This window comes from Camelus ferus, chromosome 12, assembly GCF_009834535.1.
Source record: "Camelus ferus isolate YT-003-E chromosome 12, BCGSAC_Cfer_1.0, whole genome shotgun sequence".
In the NCBI taxonomy this organism is placed as follows: domain Eukaryota; kingdom Metazoa; phylum Chordata; class Mammalia; order Artiodactyla; family Camelidae; genus Camelus; species Camelus ferus.
This window is the reverse complement of record NC_045707.1, coordinates 13599072-13613441: the sequence shown is the minus strand read 5'-3', so window position 1 is coordinate 13613441 and position 14370 is coordinate 13599072. Positions and strand designations below refer to the sequence as shown.

The window sequence follows — 14370 nt, the reverse complement described above, 5'->3', positions numbered from 1 at the left end:
GAATGTTCTAACTTCATTGATTTACATGTGACTGTCTGGCTTTTCCCTACACCACTTGCCAAAGAGACTATCTTTTCTCCATTGTACATTTTTGCCTCCTTTGTCGAAGATTAATTGATCATAAGTGAGTGGGTTTATTTCTGGGCTCCCTATTCTGTTCCATTGATCCCTATGGCTGTTTTTGTGCCAAAACCACATTGTTTTGATTACTGTAGCTCTGTAATATGGTCTGAAGTCTGGGTGGGTTATTTCTTCCACTTTCTTCTTTTTCTTCAGTATTTCTTTGGCAATTCTGGGTCTTTTGTGATTCCATATAAATTTTAGAATTATTTATTCTAGTTCTGTGAAAAATACCCTGGATAATTTGATAGGAATTGCATTAAATCTGTAGATTGCTTTGGGCAGTATGGTCATTTTAACAATATTAATTTTTCCAGTCCAAGAGCATGAGCTATCTTTACTTCCTGTGTTTTTAATATTAACACTAACAACTGATGAACTATTGAAGTAAAGAATCGCCCTCCAGAGCTTTTACTGTAATCAAACCAAAACCATGGTTTTAATTACTCAGCATGGAACTGGCTTAACTCCTGCCTTTGGATTTTCTCCCCTACATGGTGAGGGGTGGGCTACAAAGTCTCTTCTGGTTGTGGGGGTCCCCCAGCACAGGGTACAACACAGGGGACACCAGCCAGCAATCTCCTTAGTCTGTTCTCAGCTTCAATCCAAATCCTTTCTGACTGAAAAACAGTGACAAAAATTGGCCTTAATTACCTAAAAGCTCTTTATATAAGTTCCTTAGAAGATTATTTATAGTAAAGCCATTTAATATCATAAGTTAATTCTGTGTGCATCTTTTTAAAAACTTATTTTAAATGCCAGTGATGGCTCAAAATGTCTTTCCTACTTTTTCAGGTTTCGCTTGCTTAAAATAGTGTCTAAAATTAAAAATTCGTATCAAAGGGGCCAATAGGAATTTTGAAAAACAAACATGGATAGAAAATTAAGAGTGTGTAAAAGTCCCATAACTAAATCCTAATTTAAATAAATGCTTTGGAGAAAACATAAATCTATGTAGGCAGCCTTTGGCAAAAGTGCATACAGTAATCTCAACTCTTTTTTTCTAGAGTTGGAAAAAATGACTTCAAGCTTGAATTTTTGTTATGAGTAGTCATGTATTCTAAAATTTTAAAAGGTCTTTGGGAGAGATCTGGGGTTTTCTAAACTTTTTTGCCTATCTTTGTGTTTTATTATACATGATAAAGTTTTAAATTTGTATGTAGTAAAATGCAGAATTCCCTTCTCTGTAATTCCTTTTTATCTTTTCTTTGCCTAGAAAGTAGTTCCCCATTTATTTCTCATTTACCTAATTAATCACATTCATTTACATAATAAATATTGAGCATCTAATATGTGAGACACTATTCTAGGTATAAATCAGAAAACAAAACAGACAATATTTCCTGTCCTCATGGACCTTACTTGTAGAAGAAGGAGGCAAAAACACATAGCTTATAAGTATATTATATGATGTGTTAGAAGGCAATTAGGGCCATGGGGAAAAAACTAGACTGGGGTTATAGAGATCAATAGTACCAGGACAGGGGCTGGAGTGGGGAGCAGGGCTTGTTGTAAATATAAACAAGGTGATTAGAGTAGAACACATTTGAAGAAGATGCTTAAAAGAGGCGAGAGAGTAAGCCATGTAGATATTTGGGGGAAGAACACTCTAGGTGAAGGGAACAGCATGTGCAAAGGCTCTGAGGTCAGAGAGTGCCTGGAGTTTGCAGGAACAGCATGGAGTCCACTATGGCTGGAGCAGTGACAAAGTGGAAGAGTAATCAGAGATGTGGTCAGAGAGGTAAGGGGGCTTTTGTGTGACATTGTGAGCACTCTGACATTTACTCTGAATAAATTGGGAGCCATTGGAAGGTTCATGATCTAATGGGGTTTTCACAGGGTCACTCTAGCTGTTCTGAAAATAGACTGTAGGCAGATAAGAGTGGAAACAGAGTGACCTGTTAAGAGGCTATTACAATAATCCTGGTGAGATGTGATGGTGGCCTGGGCCACAGTGGAACAGTGAAAGTGGTAACAAGTGGTCAGATTTTGGATATATGGGGAAGGTAGGATTTCCAATGGAAGGATGGAGTTACCAACTGAGGTGAAGAAGAGTATGGGTGGAGGAGGAATGGATAAGATGCGTTCAGTTTTTGACATGTTAACTTAGATGCCCGTTTGATATTAAATGACAGTGTTGAGTAGTGTAGTGGACTGAATAGTGTCCCCTGCCAAAATCATGTCTACTCAGAACCTCAGAATGTGACCTTATTTAGACACAGGAGCTTTGCAGATGTAATTATTTCAATTAAATTAATCATACTGGATTAGGATGAGCTCTAAATCCTAGGGACTGGTGTCCTTATAAGAAGGCCATGCGAACACACAGACAGACAAGGGAGGGTGCCACATGAGGACAGAGGCAGAGATCGAAGTCATGTGTCTACAAACTAAGATATTCCAAGGGTGGCCTGCAACCACCAGAAGCCTTGGGAGAGACGTGGAACCCTTGGCCCTTGATGACTCCGAGAGGAACCAAGCCTGCTGACTCCTCGACTTCAGACTTCGGGGCTTCTGAACTGTGAGAGAATACATTTCAGTCTTATGCCACCCGACTGGTGGCAATCCTTTAGGGTAGCCCTAGGAAACTAATACAGGCAGGCAGCGACACTATGAGTGCGGTTAGGGAAGAGGTCTGGACCAAAGACACAAATGTGTGTGTTGAATTCACATAGATAATATTCAGAGCCATGAAATTACATTTCAAATAAATTGATAAAAACACGCAGAGAGGAGGACCAAATCCTGACCCCTGGGGCCCTTAATATTCAGAGTTTGAGAAGATGAAGAGGAACCAGGTAAGGAGAGTGACCGATGAGGTGAAAGGAAAAGCATGAGTGTGGTCTCCTGAAGTTAAATAAAGAGTCTTGTTTAAGACACATGCACCTCAATGTTCATAGCAGCACTGTTTACAATAGCCAAGACATAGAAGCAACCTAAATGTCCATCGACAGATGACTGGATAAAGAAGATGTGGTATATAAACACATCTACTACTACTCAGTCATAAAAAAGACTGAAATAATGCCATTTTCAGCAACATAGATAGACCTGGAGATCGTCATACTAAGTGAAGTAAGCCAGAAAGAGAAAGAAAAATACCATATGATATCACTTACATGTGGAATCTAAAAAGGATGATACAAATGAACTTATTTACAAAACAGAAACAGACTCATAGACATTGAAGACAAACTTCTGGTTGCCAGGGGGAAAAGTGGTCGGTGCAGGGATAAATTGGGAGTTTGGGATTTGCAGATATTAACTGCTATACATAAAATAGACAAACAACAAGGTCCAACTGTACAGCACAGGGAACTATATTCAGTATCTTGTAATAGCCTACAATGAAAAAGAATATGAAAAGGAATCTATCTATCTATCTATCTATCTATCTATCTATCTATCTATCTATATCTATATCTGAGTCACTATACTGTATACCAGAAATTAACACAATGTTGCAAAGCAACTATACTTCAGTAAAAATAAATAAATAAAAATACATCTAAAGAACCTGAAAAAAAAAATCTTTTTAGATGGAAAGCCATCAGCTAAATCAAGCAAGATGAAAAATCATAAATTAGCCTTCAATTGATTAATACAACGATCATTTGGCAAAATTCCCAGAGAGAGTTTTGCTGGAGTGCGGGGAGAGAAAGCCTGATCTGGAATGGATTTAGGGGAGAATTGGGAAAGGAATTATCAACAATGACTGTAAACAAGACAAACAGCGAAGCAACATCATTTTGCCTTAAAAAAGAGCTGCTATGGAGGAAAAAGCAGGGTCAAGAGAGGGTTATTTTAAAATGGGAAAAATAACAACAGCATGTTTATATAAAAAGGGGGATGATCCAGGAGAGAGGTGAAAACCAATCCATGTTGGAGATTCAGGGAATGGGCAATGTCCTTGTATGGAGGAGAAGGAATGAGGTCTGGGGCAACCCTGTCTGATACAGGGACACGGAACCACAAGTGGCTTCTGAACACTTGAAATGTGATGAGTCCAAACTGAGATGCGCCGTAAGCACAAAATACATACCTGATTTCATAGACACAGTATGAGCCAATGAATGTAAAATATCTTAACACTTTTATGTTCATTACATGTTGAAATGAGATTTGAGATATAGTGAGTTAAATAAAAGATAGTATTAAAACGCTTTTCACCTATTTCTTTTTACCTTTTTTAGGTGGATACTAGAAAATGTACAATTCCATTATGTGGTTTATATTATACTTCTATTGGACAGAGTTGCCCTAGGGCCCAAGTGAAGGAATTGCCCCTAGGCAGAAGAAGCAGGGCAAGCTTGTCTAAAATAAGAGGAAACCAGAAATTGTACATTGTAACTGACTATAATTTAATTTTAAAAACAATATAAAATAATAAGAGGAAAGGCAGAGTATAGGGTCAGAAAGGCTGGCTAGTGAGTAGAGGGGGTGGTGCGTATCTGAAATGCCTTCAGTTTTCCCAGTGAATGAAGAAGCAAGATTGCCCATAATTTAAGTTCCATTAATTTGCATTGAATTTATTTTAGTATAGAATATAAAGCAAGAATCAAAATAGATTTTTCCCCAACTAATTGACAATTTCTCCCATACCATTTATTAAGTAAGGTTTCTTCCCTGTTGATGTGTGATGCCTCATTTTTCATAAAATAAATTCTGTGATTTGTTTCTGAGCTGTCTGTTCCATCAGTCTGAATAGGCTCACACTCATCCTGTATTGATTTAATCATTATAGCCGATGAAGGGGCTCAGAATATGTCATTCCCAAATACGCCATTGTGGTGCATTGACTATTTTGAGCTGAAGTCACTTGAGAAACCCAGATGTAGGAGAGGCTCCATGCCCTCCCCCTTTCTACCTAAAGCAGGTTATAAATTCCGAAGAGAAAGGTGCCCTTACTCTACTAGGAAGAAAACACCCTTCTTACTCCGGGAGACTGGAAGTCAATACCGAAATGGATCTGTACAAACCTCCTAAAATAACCCTGATCTTCCATTAATTTCCCCCATATATTTCCTGATCACTTTCCCACAGTTTATTACCCCTAGCCCAAATCCCTTTGTCTTGTCATTTATCCACACATTTCTTGTTTCTCTATTTAAAAGTATGTATGTTCTCAGTCCTAACTGCTTTTCTTTTTGAGACTCCTTAACTTTTTCTTTATGAGACTCCCATGTGCATGTAAAAATAGTAAGTAAGATTTGTATTTTTTTTTTCTATGTCAATTTAATTCTCAGGCCCAGGCACAGAGCCTAAGAGGGTAGACGAAAGTTTCTCCTCCTCTATACTCTATAATATACTCTGTATGTTAGGACCATCCCTACCTTCCTTTCTTTTTCACAGATATTCTTCAGTATACTTTGTTATGATTCCAGATGAAATTTTAAGATATTTTGCCAAGTTCCAAAAATTGTAGAGATTTTGCCTGGAATTACTCTCAGTATGTAAGTTAATTTGGAAAAAGTAACATCTCTACGATGACTTACTTCGCCTTTCAGTATCTAGTATACTTTTCAATTTCTTCAAATCTGTTTTCTCCCTCTGCAGTTTTATCATTTTCCTCATATAAGTGCTACGTATTTCTGTATCTTTCTTGGGATTTTTTATTTGGGGCTTGTTATTGCTATTACGAATGTATCCTTTTTTTCCCCATTATGGTTTCTAATTGTTAAGTTCTGATGTAAGGGAGAACACTAGACTTTTTTATTTGAAGCTTGTATGTACTCTCTGCCACTTGTCAATGATCTGTCATGTTCCAGGCCACATGCAAGTGCTAATCTTCACAACCATGAGGAAACTGAGATGAATTAAGGTGTTATTTTAACAGGTTTTTAGTTGATGCCCTGAAGTTTTCTCTATAGGCAAATAAATCATCAAACAAAATGATAGCTATGTCTCTGTCTCTTCATTAAGCACATCTTTTATTTCCTTCTTTTGGCTTCTTTCAGGGCAAACTGAATATCATTCAAACCTCTTTTAATGACTCTGGCACATCATTACAGAGACCATAGCAATGCTTTTAATTTGCACTGGGCTGCTTGACTTCTAATGGAAGTTGCTGCCCCTGCTGTCATCTTCTCGGCATCACATCTGTTTATTATCCTCCAGCTACTCTACCTCACTTACTCTGGAGCTTCTACTCTGATAAATAATAAACCGTTAAAAGGGTAGGCTTAATTTTAGGCTAATTTCCACTCTGTGCGGTTGGAGGGTTCCATTGGAAAGTGGTGTCCTTGGCGGCTGTTCTCTGTTTGGAGGCACCTCCGTGCTTACTCTAAACAGTTGAGGTCATCAAAAGCATACCCTCTGGACAAGGGAATGCTCTTGTACCGAGAAGTTTCATTAAAAAATCATCAGCATGCAAATTAGGGGACATGGATTCCCAGTTCTATAAACTTGCAATATTTGTCCCTTCTGCCCTCTGAGTCTCTCATCTATAAAATGGCTACACATGGGACAACAATATTAATATTGTCCGTTTCTATAAACGTTATGTCACAGGTTTCTAAACTTTTTCACTCACATTATTTCATTTGTTCCTAATACCTTTGGAAGTGATCAGACCAGAGACTATCACTCCCATTTCATAGATGGGAAAACTGAAGCACAGGAGACTGTGTTATACAGATGCATAGAGGTCTAGAGGTTAACCTGAGCTAGAACCTGGTCTGGTGCTGTTTGGTTCACTATTTTCTCTTTTTGTACAGGTGCCCCTTAAAATCCATCAAAATTTATTCCCTTAATATTTCTAGCTACCTGATAACTTACCATTGATAGATTTTTGTCAGGCTTGTAGGGGGATATGGAGAATACTGTCCCCTGGCCCCTTCCCCCAGCATCCTAGATCCTCTCAATGTCAGTATAGATCCCTTTCTGAGCACAAACTACTTTCCTATTCCCAGAGCCTGGGGTCTGGTTTTGATACAGGAAAAACGAATGTGGGGCGAGAGGAGGGCCGTGTCCCAGGTCTCAGTTGAGTCCCTGGGACGTGCCCCGCCAAGTGTGGGTCCTGAGTCAGGTGGCTGGTCTTTCTGGCATGGCCCGCCCCTACCCTAACTCACACAGTTAGACGATCCACTGCCCCCAAGAGAAGAAAGACCTCAGAGATCACCTCCCAGCAGCTGAGGACAAGGTCAGACATCTTTTGATGGAGGTTAATTCTTCACTACACAGGGCAGCGGACATCTCTTTGCTCCCTGTGTAGTTGAGACGACAGCTCACGAGCTTCAGCTCAGGGGATCAGACTTTATGAAGAGAGAGCTCACTTTGGCTGTGCCTGAAAGGCACTGTTCATCAGTTCTCCACGGGAGAATGAGCCCACTGCGCTCTGGAAGCCAGCCCTTCCCCAATCAGTAGCACAAACAGCTTTCTCCAGGAGGCCTCAGCTCTCCCATCAACAACCCGAATCACACTGAGGAAATGGGCCTTCATGTGTCATCCAAATGTTATGTAGACCCAAGTGTTTCATTTAAATGTAAAACAAAGATAACAGAGTGTGTCTGAGCGAAATGTGCCTCTCTTCCAATCCTGCTACTCTTTTCCCGAGCTCTCAAAATTCAAACCCTGCTGAGAAGTTACCCTACATCACCTTCCTAGCCAGCAAAACACCCATCAGAGAGAGCCAACTATTTTTGAAATGTTTCTCTGGTGCATTTTCAGATACAGGGACAGGCAGTCAATGACCAAGAACCAACTTGGCACCAGGCACTAGACTACTGCCATGGAGAATACAGCGGCGAATCAGCACGAGGTGTTCTGCCTCTGGGATCTGACAGTCTAGAAGGGCAGGGAAACACACACATGCAAATATCCTGAGGGTGGAGGGAGAGGTGGCACCAGAGAGACTTAAAGAGAAGAGAAACGAGAAGTTCTCCCTCAGAGCCTGGGACACAGCCCACCATGCCTTGTCCTTTCCAAGGCAGAGAAGCCTTTCTCTGTGACCTACTCCTGGAACATCTATTTCCCTTTGACACTGAAACCAAGCCAGGGTCCCTGCAGGCTCTCCTTGTCCTCCATTTCTTGTCTGTAGAAAAAGACTTTCATCTCCTGGGTCTTTCCTGAGTTCCACAGAGCAGACTGAAGCAGTTACTAATTAGGGAAGTGAGGGAATGCAGACACAAAGGAAAAGCAGTCAAGAAATAATAGTTCAGTGATAAAACAGAGTCCTAGTTCCTCCTTGAGGGACATACACAGCAATCTGACACATGTCTGAGTTGTTCTGCAGAAGCTAGAACTCCCCCACACCCCCATCCAGGTGGATGAGCATGCTGAGCACAAGGTAGACCCTAGACTGGTTGGAACCAGAGGCTGATGATTAAAATTCTTAAAACATCGCCCTGTTACTGTAATAAGGAAGAACAAATCTGACTTCATATTAGGTCTGTTCCTGTAGCTCTAACCCTGTGCTCTGTTCCCATCCTTAGTCATGCTGGTTCTGCACCTTTTGTAAAAGAGTGTTGCCCATTACCTGAAACATACAGGAGAGCCCATTCTCAAGGCTCTGATCCTTAGACCCTCCAGGAGTTTGCGTCTTTTGAGCACTAGATGCTTTTCTCTTTTCTTGGTGCTTGCAATAAACGCTGTACTTCCCTTCATGTCAGTAGATTGGCTTTGCTGTGCAGCATGCAAGTGGATCCAAGCTCAGTTTGGTGACAAAATCAGTCTTCTTTTTGGAAATTCCAGTCGAAAATTCAAGATGGACCAATTCCATTCCCTGGACTGCATTTCCACCAGGGGTCAGGTTTTCTTAGCATGCCTTTCTTCTGGACCTCTCTGCGTGTCAACAACACCTCTGGTGGAGGGCTCAAGGCACAAGTGCCCAGAACTTGGGCTGAATGAAGCCCTGGAACTTTCTCAGTTGACTTGTCTCACAGCTGTGCTCCTTGGGGAGTTGTGGGAAATGGATTGTTCGTGTTTCTGGAAAAACAGGACCCAGCATTGAGCAGTTAGCAAAGATGCTCCTTCTCTGCTGGCTTAATAGATACTAAGATTAAGTTTAAGGGAAAAGAGAGAACTGTTTTACTTATTAGATTTTGCATTGAAGTGTGCATATTAGATGACCTTTTGAAAAAAAACAAGAAATGGTTTCATTTTTCTAATAACATAAAATGTGGTTAGGGTGGGTGTAAGGTTGTGAGGAATTACTGCTAATATTAAAAACAAGAGACTCAGGAGCCCTGTCTCAGTCCATGTGCAAGGTGTGGGAAGTCACTTAGCTACCTCAGTTTTTCCATCTGTAAAAAGGAGCTCATAGCTCAAGCCACCTACCCCACCCCGACATCAACCAGCCACATCAGCTTTCCAATACTCTAGATTCCGTTCAGGTCTGTCTTTGTTCCTTTGTTCCTTTTTTTTTTTTTTTTGGTCTGAGATTAAAATTGTTACTACTGCTTTATTTTGGTTAACATTTGCCCATTTGTCTCCTTGTCTTTTTCCATCCCTTTATTTGCAGTCCCAAGGCAGGGCTGACAATGCGTTTCCTTCCCAGGGCCTCAGTGCAGCTTTTGAGAATGAGCCTGACTGCTTGCTCAGTCCTGTAAATGGACTGGTCCCACTGCCCCACCTTGCTTCTCTCCACCGCCAGTGTCAGCGGAAGCATTCTCACCTCTGTCACCCCCCGCCAGCAAAGCCCACCAGCAACACTCTGCACCAGCCCAGTTTGCCACTGTTACTCTCAGCACGAAGCCCACAGCCCGTGGGGGCCCCCGGGGCCTCAGTGTGGGGAGTTGGAAGAGATGCAGGACTGGGGCTAGTGCTCACTTTTGTTGGAAGGGCTCTGTCAAGGGAGCTGGATTCGCTCTGGATCACTTGCTGCCAGGAAGCCCGGGAGTTCTCTGATGGGTATCTTAATAACGTCAGGTACGGGGAGGGCTCCTAGAGGGAGCCTAAGGTGTGCATGATAAAGAAGCACCGTCCCTCCTCCTAGCTGGACGCAAGGATGCTGGATGCCTGGCTTGGACAAGGTTCAGGTTTTGTCTGCGTTGAGGCATGGTTACTGAATGATCTTATTTTTGTCTTGATCCATCAGCATCACAGAGTAGCCTTGTCTGATGCTGCTGTTGGGTGTCATTGTTTGGCTTCAGTAGAGAACACCGAAGTCTAGCTGTTAGTGTGGCCAGCTCAGAGCAGCACCAAGTTCTCCTCCTGGATGTCAGGGGGCTTCTCCCTTCCCAGTCTGTAGGGTCTCCCTGCCGTCTTCTGACCACACTCATTCATGTGACCACACTCACTCATGCACGTCCTTAGAGCTGGAACCAGGGTGAAGCAAGAGACTTCAGAAGTGCACACAGTGGAAGGGGGTTCTCCCAGGCAGGAACCAGTCTGACAGGGAGAGATTCCTTACCTTCCCCCCGGGGCTCCCTGGGTTGCATCACCCTAGTTCTGCTCTGCCAGTCCTCTGCCCTTCCGTCTCCTCTCACCTTAAATCCTACCCAGACCAGATACAGACATACCGAGACCAGTGATGGGTTCAGGGCATGTACCTCAAGATATGGCTCCTAGGTGTATTGAATATTTTAAACAGAAAGAGTTTGAGAAAATGGCAAAAGCAGGAATGTCATCCTGAGCTCCTCCCTCTTCTTTCCTGAAACAGATCATAAAACTCTCATGTGAGACATGCCCTCCCTCTACCTGGAGGTTAGGAACATCCTTATCTCTGAAGCAAGACAAAAAGACGCCGAGAAGAATCCTAACAGACAGGCTTTGCCTAGTTTCCCCAGTCCACTACGCTTACCTCATACCCCTTGCCCCCTGACCACAGTCCCCACGACTGTCCCCTCTTCTCAAACCCAGCATTAGAATACTCAAGTCCAGCTCTGTCTTTGGGTCTTCATTTCCTGACACTAAATACACTTGCCTACTTCTCCCCTGTTAACCCGTCTTTGTCAGTTTAATTTTCAGACTCAGCCAGGGACCCTAAGAGTGTCAAGGAACATTTTTCCTCCCCCACACCAGAGACAGCTTTCCCTCCCCGAATGTTGATGCTCCGCTGTGTCACCCCATAGTGCAGCCCCTAATTATTTGCTAATAGCTTCAAGTGGATCCGTCTGGCTTCTCCAGTTGCACTGCAGGTCTTTGCCTGGCCAGTTCTTTCTCATCATTCATGTCTCAGCTTAAATGTGATCCTGAGGAAGGACCTGCCAGCCCATCCTGACTAAATACACCCACCCCCGGTCATTCTCTCCCTGTAGCTTGTGACATTTCCTTCATTCTTTGATCACTATCTGAAATGATTATTTGTTTATACAATATTTTTGTCTTCACCAGGCACTCGAATGTTAGCTCTTTTTTTTTCTTTCTTTCTTTTTTTCTTAACGGAGGCAATGGGGATTGATCCCAGGACCTTGTACATGCAAAGCACGTGCTCTACCACTGAGCTATACCCCCTTACCCCAGCCACCCCCAGTCACCCGACATGTCAGTTCTTTATAAAGGCAATTATTTCATCCGTCCTGTTCATCCCGGTGCTCCAGGACCTTGTCGTGTTGGGTTTTCAACAGTCAATATGCATTTGTTGCAAGTCTATAGAACGAGATATAGTCAGTGCCCTGTGTGGATGTGTGGAGGGCAAGGGAGGGATGCTGGCAAGAAGCAGCAGGGTCCTTGCCTTCATGTGGTTTACCATCCAAGTTTAATCCGCGCTTGAATGATTCTGGATTAAGCACAGAGGTGTTGCAGGTTAAAAGCCCACGTGCATAAATAAATACTGCGAATCGATGCCCTAATTGCCAATCATTTAGAGAATCTCATCTTCTTAACTAGACTAATTCAAGTTGCTACATATAGTTCGTAATTCAACTGCACTTTAGAAGGGCGAATTTTGAAATTCCAGATTTTCTTTTCTAATTTTTCCTAATTCGTGGAGGTTTGAATTATAAATTGGTAAGGATTCTATGCAGGGTTACAGTCCTGAGTCCACTCTCCCTTGCAGAGGTTTATGTGATGAGGCTGGAGTGGAAATAACAACTGTCAAGTACAATTTTCATTTGTTTATTTAGGTCTTCCTTTTCCTATTCTCATCCTGTGTAAGTTTTTAGAGTTGTTTGTGGGGAGGGAACTTCCATTTTCATAGACCTGACCTCTATACCGGTTCAGTTCTGCTGCTGTTTATCAGGAAAATGTGTGCAGAGTTCACAGCACCAAACCAGGCAGCAGCCAGGCCACAGGATGTCTCTGCCCTTGGGATCAGGGGCCATGTCATCCTTGTGCCTCTTTAAACTTTGGCCAAATGATTCTTTTGACCTTTGAATTATCTGCTTAATTGTTTAGGAGATACTTTGTTGGCATTCAGTATCTGTGAGTGGAAATTGGTTACAGCTATTTCCAAGACATGAAAAAAAAAAAAAAACTCACCTATCTGCTTCGGTTTAAATGGTTCTAGATTACAAAGTACTAAATGTAGCTGTCCATTCACTTAAAGCAAGAAAATGGGACTCTCTACACACATAGAAACAGGTCAGGAAGGGTACTGAGAATGCTCTCTGGGGAAGAAGCAGGATTTGAGAAAAGGAATGAAGGCTTCACCTGTGAAGTCTGAATTTTTCATAGTGAGAATACACTTGTATGTTCCTTACATAATTAAAATAATCTTTAAAAATAAGCTCGAGAGAGAAAATATGTAATTACATCATATTCTCAGATTTTGTACCAAGGCTAGAAGAGAAAAATCTCAACTCTCGGTGAAGTTGTACACATTTTCATGAAACTCACAACCAGAAGAATGAGCAGTGATCCTGGAGGGCTTCAATGATTCCTTGGTGAGAAGCTGGTTGTTCCCAGCAGATGTTCCATCGATGAGTCATGGTCTGCTCTCCTTCTCTGGACACTCTCCATTCCCTACTAAGAGCCCTTCCATCTCTTCCTGATACCGCCTCCCCGACACCCTATGCAGCTACCATCCTGTGCCACTGCCATGTTGTGCTCTTTCCCTGACCCGATGTGGATGGAAGACCAGTTTTCACTCTTGCCAGTCCCCTGCCGGCCAAGCCCCTAGCCACTCCTCAAGGAACTAGCTGTGCCCACAGCTCTCCTCGGCTGACTAGACCAGTCTGGACCCCTAACTTGAGGGCAGTCAAAACATACAGGCTGGCCACTGTCCATGTGCTATTCTGGCATGCAAAGCCTTTCCAGACAAGGATAGTTGGCTTCAGTGTCTAGTTCTCAGCAGTCAGAATTAAGAAGACTGAGAGAAGGGGGCAGTTTGCAGTGAGAGTTGTTCAGATTATGTGAATGAAAGAGGCATTGAAGTAGAGTAGAGGCTGTGAGGAGCCACGAGCAAGCAAAGCTGAGAGGAGACAGAATCAACGGACACAGAGATGCTCTAAGAAAAGATTGTGAGTAAAATGTGGGAAAGGCAGTTGACAGTGAGAGAGAATCAGAGATGCCTGGAGGCACAAACTCGCAGAGAGTGAGTGGGGCACATGAAGGGTGGGTAGCCTTCCTGATGACCCAGAAACTCCACCAGCTGAGCTTCCAGAACGGTCTTGACATCTAGATGACTTTCTCATTCCAATCCCCTTAACCTGGGTGTTCTGCTTTTCCGGGCTTCTCTGAGACTTGACCATGAGGCTGAGATCACTGGTTCCTCATTTCTATAAGACTGGATAGAGCACATTCTTCATTGCTTGAGGTGACCTGAGTCTTATTCTTAAAATCTAGACTTAAGTGGTCACCTTGCCATGTAGGTGTCCCCTCAGCACAGAAGGTGGGAGGGACACAGCGGAGCATCTTAGAAAAGGCATGGTCTTCCAAGCACACTGGTCTAGCTGCAGGCCAGGATCTGCCACGTGTGCGCTTTGAGGCTTTGGGCAAGTTACTTAATTACTTCTGAGACTTGTCCTTCCTACCTGGAAATGCCTACAGCTCCGGATCGCCGTGAGGCCCAAGAGTGGTTTATGTCAGTAGCCGGCATGGCGCATGACAGTTAGCACTCACACACGTTCATGCCCTGCCTTCTCTCTGAGTGCTTCGTGTCTCCCACAATAAAGCCCAACCCATGCATCACCCTGCAGTGGCAACAGCTACAGTTAAAACTGTCTGCTCACTGTCTCCTTGGGTTCTGCTGTTTGACTATTTTGTACTCGCACACTTAAAGACTGAAAGTCAATCTGGTCCCAGCTATAAACGTGGATCTAGGGGTCAGAGCTTGGGCCCATTGCTTTGATAGATGCTGAGAGTTCATTAGAAGAAAATGGTAAGAAGCCCACGATCATGCAACCAACTGTGCAGGGTGTTGGGGATGCA

General features: G+C 42.8%; 1 protein-coding gene and 1 non-coding gene across 2 annotated transcripts in view; both read right to left on the bottom strand.

The window, feature by feature from the left end:
• Positions 1-3679: 3679 nt before the first annotated feature.
• The window catches only part of PCED1B (PC-esterase domain containing 1B), a 140347-nt gene continuing 129656 nt past the window's right edge, over positions 3680-14370 (bottom strand). The window contains exon 5 of the transcript XR_004324443.1: positions 3680-9045. The gene's annotated coding sequence lies outside the window, so the exon portion shown is untranslated. The remainder of the gene's footprint in view (positions 9046-14370) is intronic.
• TRNAA-UGC lies at positions 11443-11514 on the bottom strand. The gene has a single exon. It is a non-coding gene; the product is annotated as a tRNA-Ala (tRNA).